The sequence below is a fragment of the Apteryx rowi genome, unplaced genomic scaffold, assembly GCF_003343035.1.
Source record: "Apteryx rowi isolate R43461 unplaced genomic scaffold, aptRow1 scaffold_183, whole genome shotgun sequence".
NCBI lineage: Eukaryota > Metazoa > Chordata > Aves > Apterygiformes > Apterygidae > Apteryx > Apteryx rowi.
Window position 1 is genome coordinate 79,200 of NW_020448119.1, and position 10,335 is coordinate 89,534.

Below are 10,335 nucleotides of genomic sequence, written 5' to 3' on the forward strand. Positions count from 1 at the left end.
GCCCAGTGATGTCCCTTGGATCTGGTTCAAATGATGATTTAATCCTTTTGCATGCCAGCCTGGTCAGACCAGGTACAAATGAGGCTGGGCCATGGGAGAAGCAACACCAAAAGAAGAGCTAGTGAGAAAAGAGGGAGGATGGAAAGAAATTTTAAAATGGGTGCAGAAGGAATGAGCTGCAAAGACAGCAAATGAGGGTTTCATAAAGCAGAAACGGTGTTTTATATATGGAGTATCAAAACAGAGAAAACATTGCCCTAGCTTGGACTAGGTAGGGTTCTGCGGCAGCCCAGGCGCACTGCCTGTTTCCGCAGGGCCAGCCTCTGTCCCACACCCACTGGTAAGCCTGACCACACGCCTCCTCCACCCACACCTCCCTAATGATGGGGCACCATCTCCTCAGGCTCAAGCCCCTCAGGATAGCTGCTAGCTCACCTGCAAGGCAGCGTGACCCCAAGGCGCCTAGCGAGGGCATGGCACATCCTCACAGTGTGGCTGGCCCGCATCACGTACAGGTGGTCAACATGTGAGGAGAGGGGCTCCAGCCGGCTCCAGCGCCAGAGACAGGGGGATGCTCCAGCCACATGTTTCAAACCTGTGCAGTGCGGGGAGCAGAGTGCTCTGCACTGATTGTTCAGGAGTTGCCTGCAGTGCATGGACATTCCCCAAAGCTAATGCACAATTACTCCCGTACCTATCGCCATCTTGCTTCACCTGTGTTTGGATGGAAATCTTGCAGCCTTTACTCAGTTAAAAGACTGCCTTAAGTCAAATGCAACTAATTTGGAGTAAAAGTTTGAGTTCAGTTGAGTAGAGAAAGGAACAATATTTGCACATACATGTTTTCCTGATTTACATTCCATTTATTCCATCACTGTTCATTTTTCTCTATTGCTCAGACAGCTGCCAGCTTTTGCAAATTCACATATTTTTTACCAGGAGTTTCTCTTGAGGCTATTCTGTGATACTTACCAGGGACCCACATAAGAAGTCCTAATTTAATACTGATTTGTTATTTAATATCCATTATGTTGGAGTTAAAATAGTTGTTCTTTGAACCCTTGGAACTAAGGAAGCCTGGTCTTTTGTGGATTTGCATCCCGCTGTTGATTGCAAGTCCCAGATGAAGCTTTTCTCTAGTTGAGTTACTTTTAAGAGCTTTTCCTTCTGTGGATTCCCTGGTGTCCAGTAAGAAGTGAGCAAATTTTCACTTCTCACATTCTCACTCATGTTCTACCTGTGGTGAAGGCAGTTACGTGGCATTAATAGGGTCTTTCACTCAGAGCCTATTTTTAGAAAACTTGTAGAAACTTAATTATCCTTCAGGCTTCTATCAAATTTGACTGAAATTAGCCAATGCATTCAAAAGTTATTAGGGACAACATGTGCAGACTGAGATCAGAAAGCCTCATTACCATAGGAAACTGGGCTAAAAATCAGTTACTTAGTCCAAGAACAGAAAAGACTGACGGACATGATTTTTGATTGCATTCGCTCTTTCATATAAAAGGAACTTGGCATCAGTATGAATCAGACCTCAGCGACTGTGCTAAGGTCAAGTGACAAAACAAAGATGATACAGCCCTGGCTTACTCATTTCTCCATGGCTCCTCAAGCTTGAGGCGTACCAAGCCATTTCACTTCTAAGTCCAAGTAGGCTGCGGAAATGTAAAATCTTTTGGTCATGTTCACAATGACACTGAAATTGGGAGCTGGGTATTTCAGCAGTGCTGTTGCAGTTCCCACTGCGCCTGGCTTTTCAGGCGGATGGACGCGCTCTGATGAGCTTCCAGCCATAGCGGCTAGCAGACAGGCTCCAGCCATGGCCTGGAAAGCAGTTCACCAGCTTTTGTTTCCTCCGGCTTCTGTTCGCTAGCTTAAAACAGTATTAAAAGAAATGTTTGACCTCAGGAAATGGATTACACTTGTTAATTTAAGCTTTGATGAGTTCAGTAGGGATTTAATGAGACTGGAACAGTTTCCAGAAAAGCCTTTATAGGAACTGAATCTTGCCAGCCTGCTGTGTGAGGGAACAGGAATCTGTGACAAGGAAAGAGGGTTTGGAAATATATTTCCAGTTGGAAATATAATATATTGCACTACATGCTGATGAACACAGAAAGCTGGCAAAAACTGGAAGTTGAGAGAAACTGTGGGACATTTGAGGGAACAGTGTTCTGTACACTGCAACATGACAATTAGTGCAGCAAATTCAGAAGGTCGCTGCTTTCTTAGCTAATGTATAAGACACCGATCCTGATTGCTACCCTGTCATTAACCAAACTGCGTGGGAGACTGCTGCTGGCTTTTTACTTCTGCTCAGCCAATGAATGCCTGTGCAACAGCCGCTCTTGCTCGTGGGATGCTGCTATTACCTAGAGCTGAGAGCACTTTGGTCACTTGCTGCTGGCTCTCAATGTTTCTACTTGTTCATTTGCTTTAAAAGAAGCTAAAAATAACAAGGGCCCAATTGCTAGATGATGTAAATCAGCATGGCTCCACTAATGTCAAGTGAGGTTCAGGCCTAATAAATACATTTTCCAGTATTATTCCTCCTCTTGCACAAAGATTTACAAAGAGAAGCAGGAGCAGCGATATTTTGCAGATGTGTGGCTGGGCCTATGAGAAGAGACTGAGCTTTAACAGCTTCTCAGTGCTCACAAACCTTCTACCTGTACCAGTCTCTGAGGCAAAGGAGGATGCAGGCCTGGAGATCATGCAGGGACCCAGACTGAGCTCTGGGACGGAGCATCTTCCCGCCTCTCTGTTGCACGCCATTGCACAGCACAGCTTGGACACGGGTCCTAAGCCGTGGACAAAACCCGGTACTAAACAAATTGTGTCATATCCAGGGCTTTGAGCTGCATTTACTTAGCAAACAGCAGAGGCAGTTTAAGATGTAACCATCTCCCAAGTATTTGTTCCCTCCCTGCCACTTGCATTTGGGTTCCTGGCAGCCAGGACTGGCGATGCCCAGGCTGACCAAGGTAGGCTTGAGCAAAGCAGCAGGGAAGCGGATGAGGCACGGGCCCATGTTTCTAGCAGCATTGCTGTGGGGGTGGAAAACTCCGGTGGAGCAAGCAGCTGGTAACTTTGCACATGCCTTCCCCCCAGTCGGATTCACTCAAGCTCGTCTGCCAACACTCGCAATTACGCCAATGCAATTCCATTGAAGCTGCTACACTGGGTTACACCTGAGGCAAAGATTTGGCCCATTACTTGAAATATTTTCCATATTTTCCAGCTATTGATGAAATCCCTTTGGGTCACCTCTTAAAATCCCCAGGGCTGTTGCCCTGCCTGTGGGCCAACTTTTTGTGCAGGCATGATCAGGCAAAATCCCAAATGAGAAGAGCTGAACCTGTTTATATCAGAGAATTACATGGTTTGTTATTTCTTCTTTTACTTTCTTAATATACTCAGGGAAATATTCCCTGGCTGCCTTGTAAAGCAGTTTTATAAAGCCGCAGTTAGGGGGCTGCAATACTGTAATTGAAGACAACAGCTGGCCCACAGGGACTTTATTTGGGATTTACGCTCTTGAAAATCATTGTATCATTGGAACACAACTTACACTAGAGGCCAGCTGCACAAAGTGCTGATTTTCCTGTTGCTCTTACTGGTGTAAATCAGTGAGCACGCTATGGAGATCATTCGAGATTGGTTCCCTGGCACGAAATAAAACACTACTGAGAGAAGAATTCAGCCTGTAATCTGGAAATTCACCCTGTCTGCCTTCATACCGTGTTTGGACCTCTCTAGTGTGAGGATGATTTGCTGGGACAGAGTCAGATTTTCCTTCTCACACTCGTTCACCTGCTGAAGCGTTGTTTAGCACTAGCGAGCCCTGATGCTGATAGCGCAGCAGGGTCAATGAGTAGCAGCTCTGTGGAAGTCAATGGGATGATGCCATCGCAAAACTGGCAAGAGTTCAAAATCATGCTTTACGGCTTGCCTGTTTCTAGACCAATTTTTATTGGCATCAGAAATCTGTGACTGTAGAAAATCTGCACTTGCCTCTGTTCCAAGAAGGCTCTAAACTTTCATTAGAAAAATTAATAGATTTTTTTTCTCAGTAAACAGCCCACAAATGGTCTGGGCAATAGAGTGTCACTGGCAGTAAACTTTGCAAATAAAGAAAAAGATGTTCGTAGCTCAACATGGGTAAAGTCCTAAAGAAGACAAGACTTTCTCTAGTCTTCCCATGCATTAGCAGGGCGAGGTGTAATCTTGTTTCTCCCATACCTGTCTTTTCTGGGACCTGCTAATGCAGCTGGAAGCAATGCATTGCCCTGCCTTCTGCAAATGTTGCAGAAGGGCAGGACCTACCTTGTCCTCGGTGCAGGTGCACCCGCAGATAAGGTTTGCCGACAGCTTTCTTCCTACTTGAGCTTCTGGTTACAGAGAGGATGTTGGAAACAGCAGCTGAACTTGCTGTGCAAACTTTTGTGCTGTGACCCCTCTGTGAGTATGCAAAAAAGCCCTAGGCTGGTGTGAAGTTGCCAGAGTTTCACTTTGAGGATGTTTGGGATCAAATTCTGGTTTTGTAACCCAGGCCTAGCTGTGGAGGGCCAGGCCAGGGAATGGGGTCTGAGGGTGCAGACAAGAGCTGGGAAAGCTTGGAGGGGACAGTGAGGGGTGACGGGTGCATCCGGGACGTCTTCTCCTCTGCAGCATAACATTTGTGTCTCTTATAAATGGCTCTCTCCTCTCATGTAACAGAAATTGGAGAAGCTCTAGAGACTAGGCTGAAAGCAGACTTTGCCCTGGTTTTCAAAATCCTTCGCATTTCATTATTTACATCCCTCAGAAATGCACCTATAAATACAGTTGAATGCAGGCCTTTCAGAAGTCTGAAGGCATTCACTTAATGATCCGCAGATGCATAGGTGAAATCCCTCACAGCTTGCCAGCGGGTTGTTTTCCCCCTGCGGATTTCCCCTTCCTGGCCGTTTGTCCATGAAAGCCCATTTTGCATTCCGCGTGTAATCTAAACACCTCCGCTCAGCCGTGCTTTCCTTTATTTCACTGCCACAGCTCTGCCGCTTCAGCGCTGACGTGCGGAGAGCTGCGGATCCTGCCCTCCGGGGCCAGGCCAGCGCCAACGGCAGTCCCTGGCTGGGCTCCCGCGGGCTTCGGTGGGCTTTTGCTTGGCCCCACGAGCGTTTCCGTCCAGCAGGAAGCGCCGCGCGCCCAGCCGGAGCCTGCGATTTGGCGACCGGTTGCAGACCTCTCCCGCGGTGCCCTGGTGGGTCTGGGGCAGTTTCCCACGGGCCAGCCCAATGCAGCAGCCTTGCTGGCCGCACTGCTCTGCTCTGCTTAACACACTTGTTTGAAAACAGTGAATAGTAATCCCGCTTCTGTTTCTAAAGATATATTTTTAACACGATTCAGTTGTCAGTAAGGAATAATAGATTGCAGAGAGAGAAAATTCTAGTCTCTGACTCCACATGGTTTGAAAGTAGGGAGATGCTCTTGGCCACGCTTTTGCTTCTGCTTAGTTATACCTCTCGACTTCTGCAAAACTATGGGAAGTAGCTCAAATTAGAATTTGGCCCCAAACTAGTCATTTTGCTTTGCATTCAGATTTGGTGTGTAAAAACCAAAGAGGTTTCTAGATGTGCAGTTGGTGGGTTCCTCTGTAAGGCCAACAGTGAAACAGGCTTGGAAGGGAAGCAGAAATGCCTTCTGCAAGTGCCAGCTTTCAGGCTGTGCAGTGTTGGTTGGTTATTTGCTTCCTCGGTTGTTTAAGCAGTTTTGTGATGTGGTTATGTTGTTTATCGGTAGCATCTCTGGAGAGGTTGTTTCATGTATTACTTTGGTTTTTTGATGGTTGTGTTGTCTATGCCATATCATAATTTCTCTGGATGCATTTCAATGAAATACATAACATGCTGAATAACACTAGCTTTAAGTGGACACCCTAGAGAACATCTGTATTAGTTTCCTAGGGCAGCAGATTGCTTCAGGTAATAAAATTGCCCATCCTGCTGCTTCGTTTTGCCAGCGCCAGGCTCTTGAAGCCATGCCAGGTGCTGCTGTGGAGAGAGGCAAAGAGGGTGAGAGCAGGCGGCTGCTGCTGCTGCCTAAAGCCCCACATGGTTTAGGGCTCCAAAACCTGTTTTACATGAGGATATTGCGGCATGAAAACTACTGGCTTCCCACATCCGAGAAATCACCAGCAATTCCTACGTAAAAGGAAATAATTCTAGGAACCGACCAGCAGCTTTGGCACTTGCGGGAAGGGCAGCCAGGAACACTTAAGCAAGGTACCTCGGAACAGGCAGCTCCGTTGGCACGGATGCTTGCAGGTGCTTGCGAGGCGTTTCGCAGCCAGCACTTTCTGTGGCATCTCCAGGGCAGCTCCTTGCTCGTTCGGGTGCAAAGCAAACCGCAGCGCAGGGGCCCGCGGCAGCTGCTCCCCGTGCTGGCCGCCGAGGACGGGACGCCCATCGCCGCCGGCATCCAAGGCCCCCCGCGCCAGAGCGGGGCAGGAGCAGGGAGGCGAAGGGGGGGCCGCCAGCCGCTCGGCTTGCCCCCGCAGCGGGGATCCTCCCAAAACCAGCACTGCCGAGCCAGCCCGCAGCTCCTCCCCGACAGCCACATTTCCTTAACAGTATATTTTAGGAAAGGTTTATTTCCCCTCCTCCCCCACCCTCCCACCGCCTCCGCTGCCGCTGCTCCAATTTATTAGAAGGTCTCAGATTTATTCCGTTGCGATAAGGCTCTGCCCTCCGGGAATTGCGCCTGCGAGCAAACATAATCCCTTTTTTTTGCGGTGCTGCACCACTGGGGGAAGGTTTAACCCCTCGCTCGCAGGCACCCACTGCACTAACGCCGCAGCAGCACCAGACCGTGTTCCCAACCCCGCGTCACCATTCAGGCAGGACACGGTGTCCTCGGTCCCTTCAAAACGGAGGAGCAGAGATACGGGGCTCGGCAAGGCTCAGTGTAGCGGGGGGCTACCAACCTCCAGCGGCTGAAGCAGCCGGGGAAGCGGCACCCACAGGAGAGCGGTGCTGGGGCCTGCAGATAAAGAAGCCCCTACTGGGGATGCAACATCAGCACTAGGAAGCAAGTAAATGCCAGCTTAACAATTGTCCCCCATGTGCGTAATGCTGATTTCATTAAATATTCACACATTATTCTCTTCACATGAGCCTGACTCACRCAGTGCCCAGGAAGTTGCATCCTTAATTCTGACATTTTGTAGCCTTTGAATGTTTGACTTAAGAATTTAAGTAACATACTTCAAGCGTAGGGGTGGTGGTTGTTAAATGCAATTATTGTTGTTGAAATGTAATTATTTTTACCTTATGACTAATTATAAATGGATGTTATTAATGGAAGAACAAAATTTGTTTATCGGGGTTTGAATTCTGCAGTCGCTGGGCATAAACACACCAGGTAATGAGTCTGGCAATAAAAGGCCAGCCTTAGGCATAGACCAGATTTAGCACCACCCTTTCTCATTGTATCATGCTTCCTTCCTCCCACTAGTTCAGCCCACTCAAAACCTGTATAATTTCTTCTTATAAAAGGATGTGCCTGTTTCTGCTCAGTTTTCTGAAGCATATGCCTTTATTTCCTAAATATGTTCCTCCGTGGGAGCTCTCTCAGCAGGTTTGCAGGCCCATCTCATTGCACCTGCCGGGAGGGGCCAGAAGGGGAGAGCTGGAGAAGCCGGGGTTCGATTTAGAGCAAAGGGACAGCACATGGCGGAGGAACAAATGGGTCTGCGACCGGGGAGGGGGGGAGGAAAGCGAGCGGAGAGCAGGGGGATAATGAGCGGGGGCCTCTGGATGAGTTAGCGATGGGAAAAAGCAGCATGTTCCCCAGGCAAACAAGTCCATGGAAGAAGAGGTACTGCTCTTTCCCCAGTATCCCCTTTTACAGTTTTTCTTCAGGACAGAAAGGAGTGGGAGAGGAGGAACATTCTTAATCTCACTTACTCAGCTCCCTGATGCCCTGGCTAACTCTGCTGTCCCAGTGCTTGGCTTTCAAAAAAGTCTGACTAGCCAACGAACAGAAGATAGTTTGTAGGCGATAAGAAGTGGGGGAATGAGCAGCAATTTGTCTGCAAAACCTCACCACATAATCTGGTCACCTTTAAACTGCATACATGTTTTCAAAATGAAGATTTCCAAATCTGAATTGCATAGGAAATTTTTCAGCAGAGCAGTCCTAAGAGTTGGCTTCCTCTGATGAAGGACACTTTCTGTGCTTGGAGACCAAAACAACACTCACCTTTTTTTTCAGCCATACTGCATTCTTGGCTCATTTCTATGATATTCACAAACACCATAAGATTTCCTTCAAAACTGCTACATTCAAAACATCTTTTTTTCTCCGAGAATTAAATATCAATGACCTCCTTCCCCTGCCTGTATTGTCTTTTGCTTGTCCATAATCCCAGCATTTTTGGTTGCCTTTGTTTTTCTTCTTTGGTCTTTTTTGGATTTGCAACATCATTAAATTTAACGTCAAATTATAAATTTAATTTGCTTGCCATTTCCTTCATTTTTCCTGTTAACCAAAATGCATCTTACATCTGGGAATTGAGCATCACATCCATTATAGTAGCAATAGTTTCAAAGAAACAGTTGAAACTTAGTGGTTCCTTGACCTGCTCATGAACTCCAAAAATACAGGACCTAAAACCACCAGCACTTTCTAATCTAGCCTAAAATGCCTAATCTAACCCAAATGACTCCAGACTTTGATTACAAAATTGCAAAGACTCAACAAAGGTTTAGCTGATACTTTAATACATTTGCAAACTGTTTAAAAGGATTCCTCAAAAAGTATTTATATAATAAGACAGAGAAGATACTTTCAAGCATCTCAGTGATCTAGGAACCAACCCCTCCATTCCACTGAAATTCAAATATAAACTAATATAACTAAAAAGGAAATTGAAAGGCCAGATTTTGTAAAAGTATAAATGTATGCCTAATCAGATGCTTCCCTTTTTACATTTCTGTTTGGTCTCTTAAGTCTTGGCACAAATTATTAGCAATATTAGGATACCCAAGGAATGGTGATTCCTATGGTGCTCAGGGGCTTTCAAAGCCTTGGCCTTCATCACAGAAATTTTAGTTCAGGGCACAGATGTTTCTGCAGAACACATTACAGTGCTGTTTATCATCACCTTTTGTTTACAGTTTTAATTAGTTTTTGTTCCATGTGACCTGCTTATAAGCAAGTCAATCTGATTTTGCAAGATTTTGCAAGATGTTTAACTTTTTTCACTAACATATAGTTACCATACTTTTTGTTTTCTTTTTTTTTGTTTACAATTGTCATCAAGTTCATCCAGTATTATCTATTTTTATGCATCTATCCTGCTTATAGCTCATGGTTTTTTAACTGCTAAATGTTTACAATTTTTTTTCTTTAACATTTGTTCCACTATTTTACTATGGACTGAATGTAGATTTCCTAGGTGGTAACTTCCAGAATCACATTTTTTTAACCTACAAAACATACGGGTGTTATATTTAGAGGTATCATTGAACACATCCCACATTGAATATTGTACAGCCTTTATTTGTTTAACTCTTTCAGTTTATGAATAAGTACGGGTAGCTTTTGTGTCAACTCATTAAGAAATACAAGTACAGTTCTGCAGATACTCAACAAACAAGCTTAACTGCAGTAGTCGTGTTGAAGTAATGAGGTTTTGTGTGAGTAACATTGAAAAGGTACATGAGTGTTTAATTATGTGCAATTGTATTTCACTTTGGGTATTGGCTTTTGTTAGCTTGACGTATGGCTGTTAATCCATCTCTGAGAAGCTAGCTTAAATCGTCATCCAAACCTTCTACCTCGGTGCAAATGAGCCCATTTGTCTGTTCTTTGCAAGTACTACAGAAAGTAAGGAAAAACGCAGGGCTGCCTATGTAAAATGTTACACCCGGACGTTCATTTAGTTATGGCAGTGTCGCATGCACACGTTTTACATACTTGGAACCGATTTATCACAACAAAATCAGTGCGGCACGGATGAATGACTTTGGGGAAGATGTTGAACCATCCTTAGAGGACCTCTTGAAACGTGCCTCCCCCAGTTTAGTCCCTTAAAAGAAGCCTTAGGGTGACTGCCACACGGTGCAGCGCCAGGGCCATGAGGCCCGGGAAGCAGGGCCCGCCGCCTCGGCAGCTGGCCCCGCAGAAGCCAGAAGCAGAACAAACGCACGAGGCACGCTGGGGTCGGCTGCGCCGCCGCTGCGGAGGCGCCCTTCATCCAGACGCTTTGGGGCGCCGCTAGGCGTGACAGCGCGGCTGGTCGCTGCCGCTCTGGCGGGACGGTGCTCGGCGCCGCGCCCCCGCCCC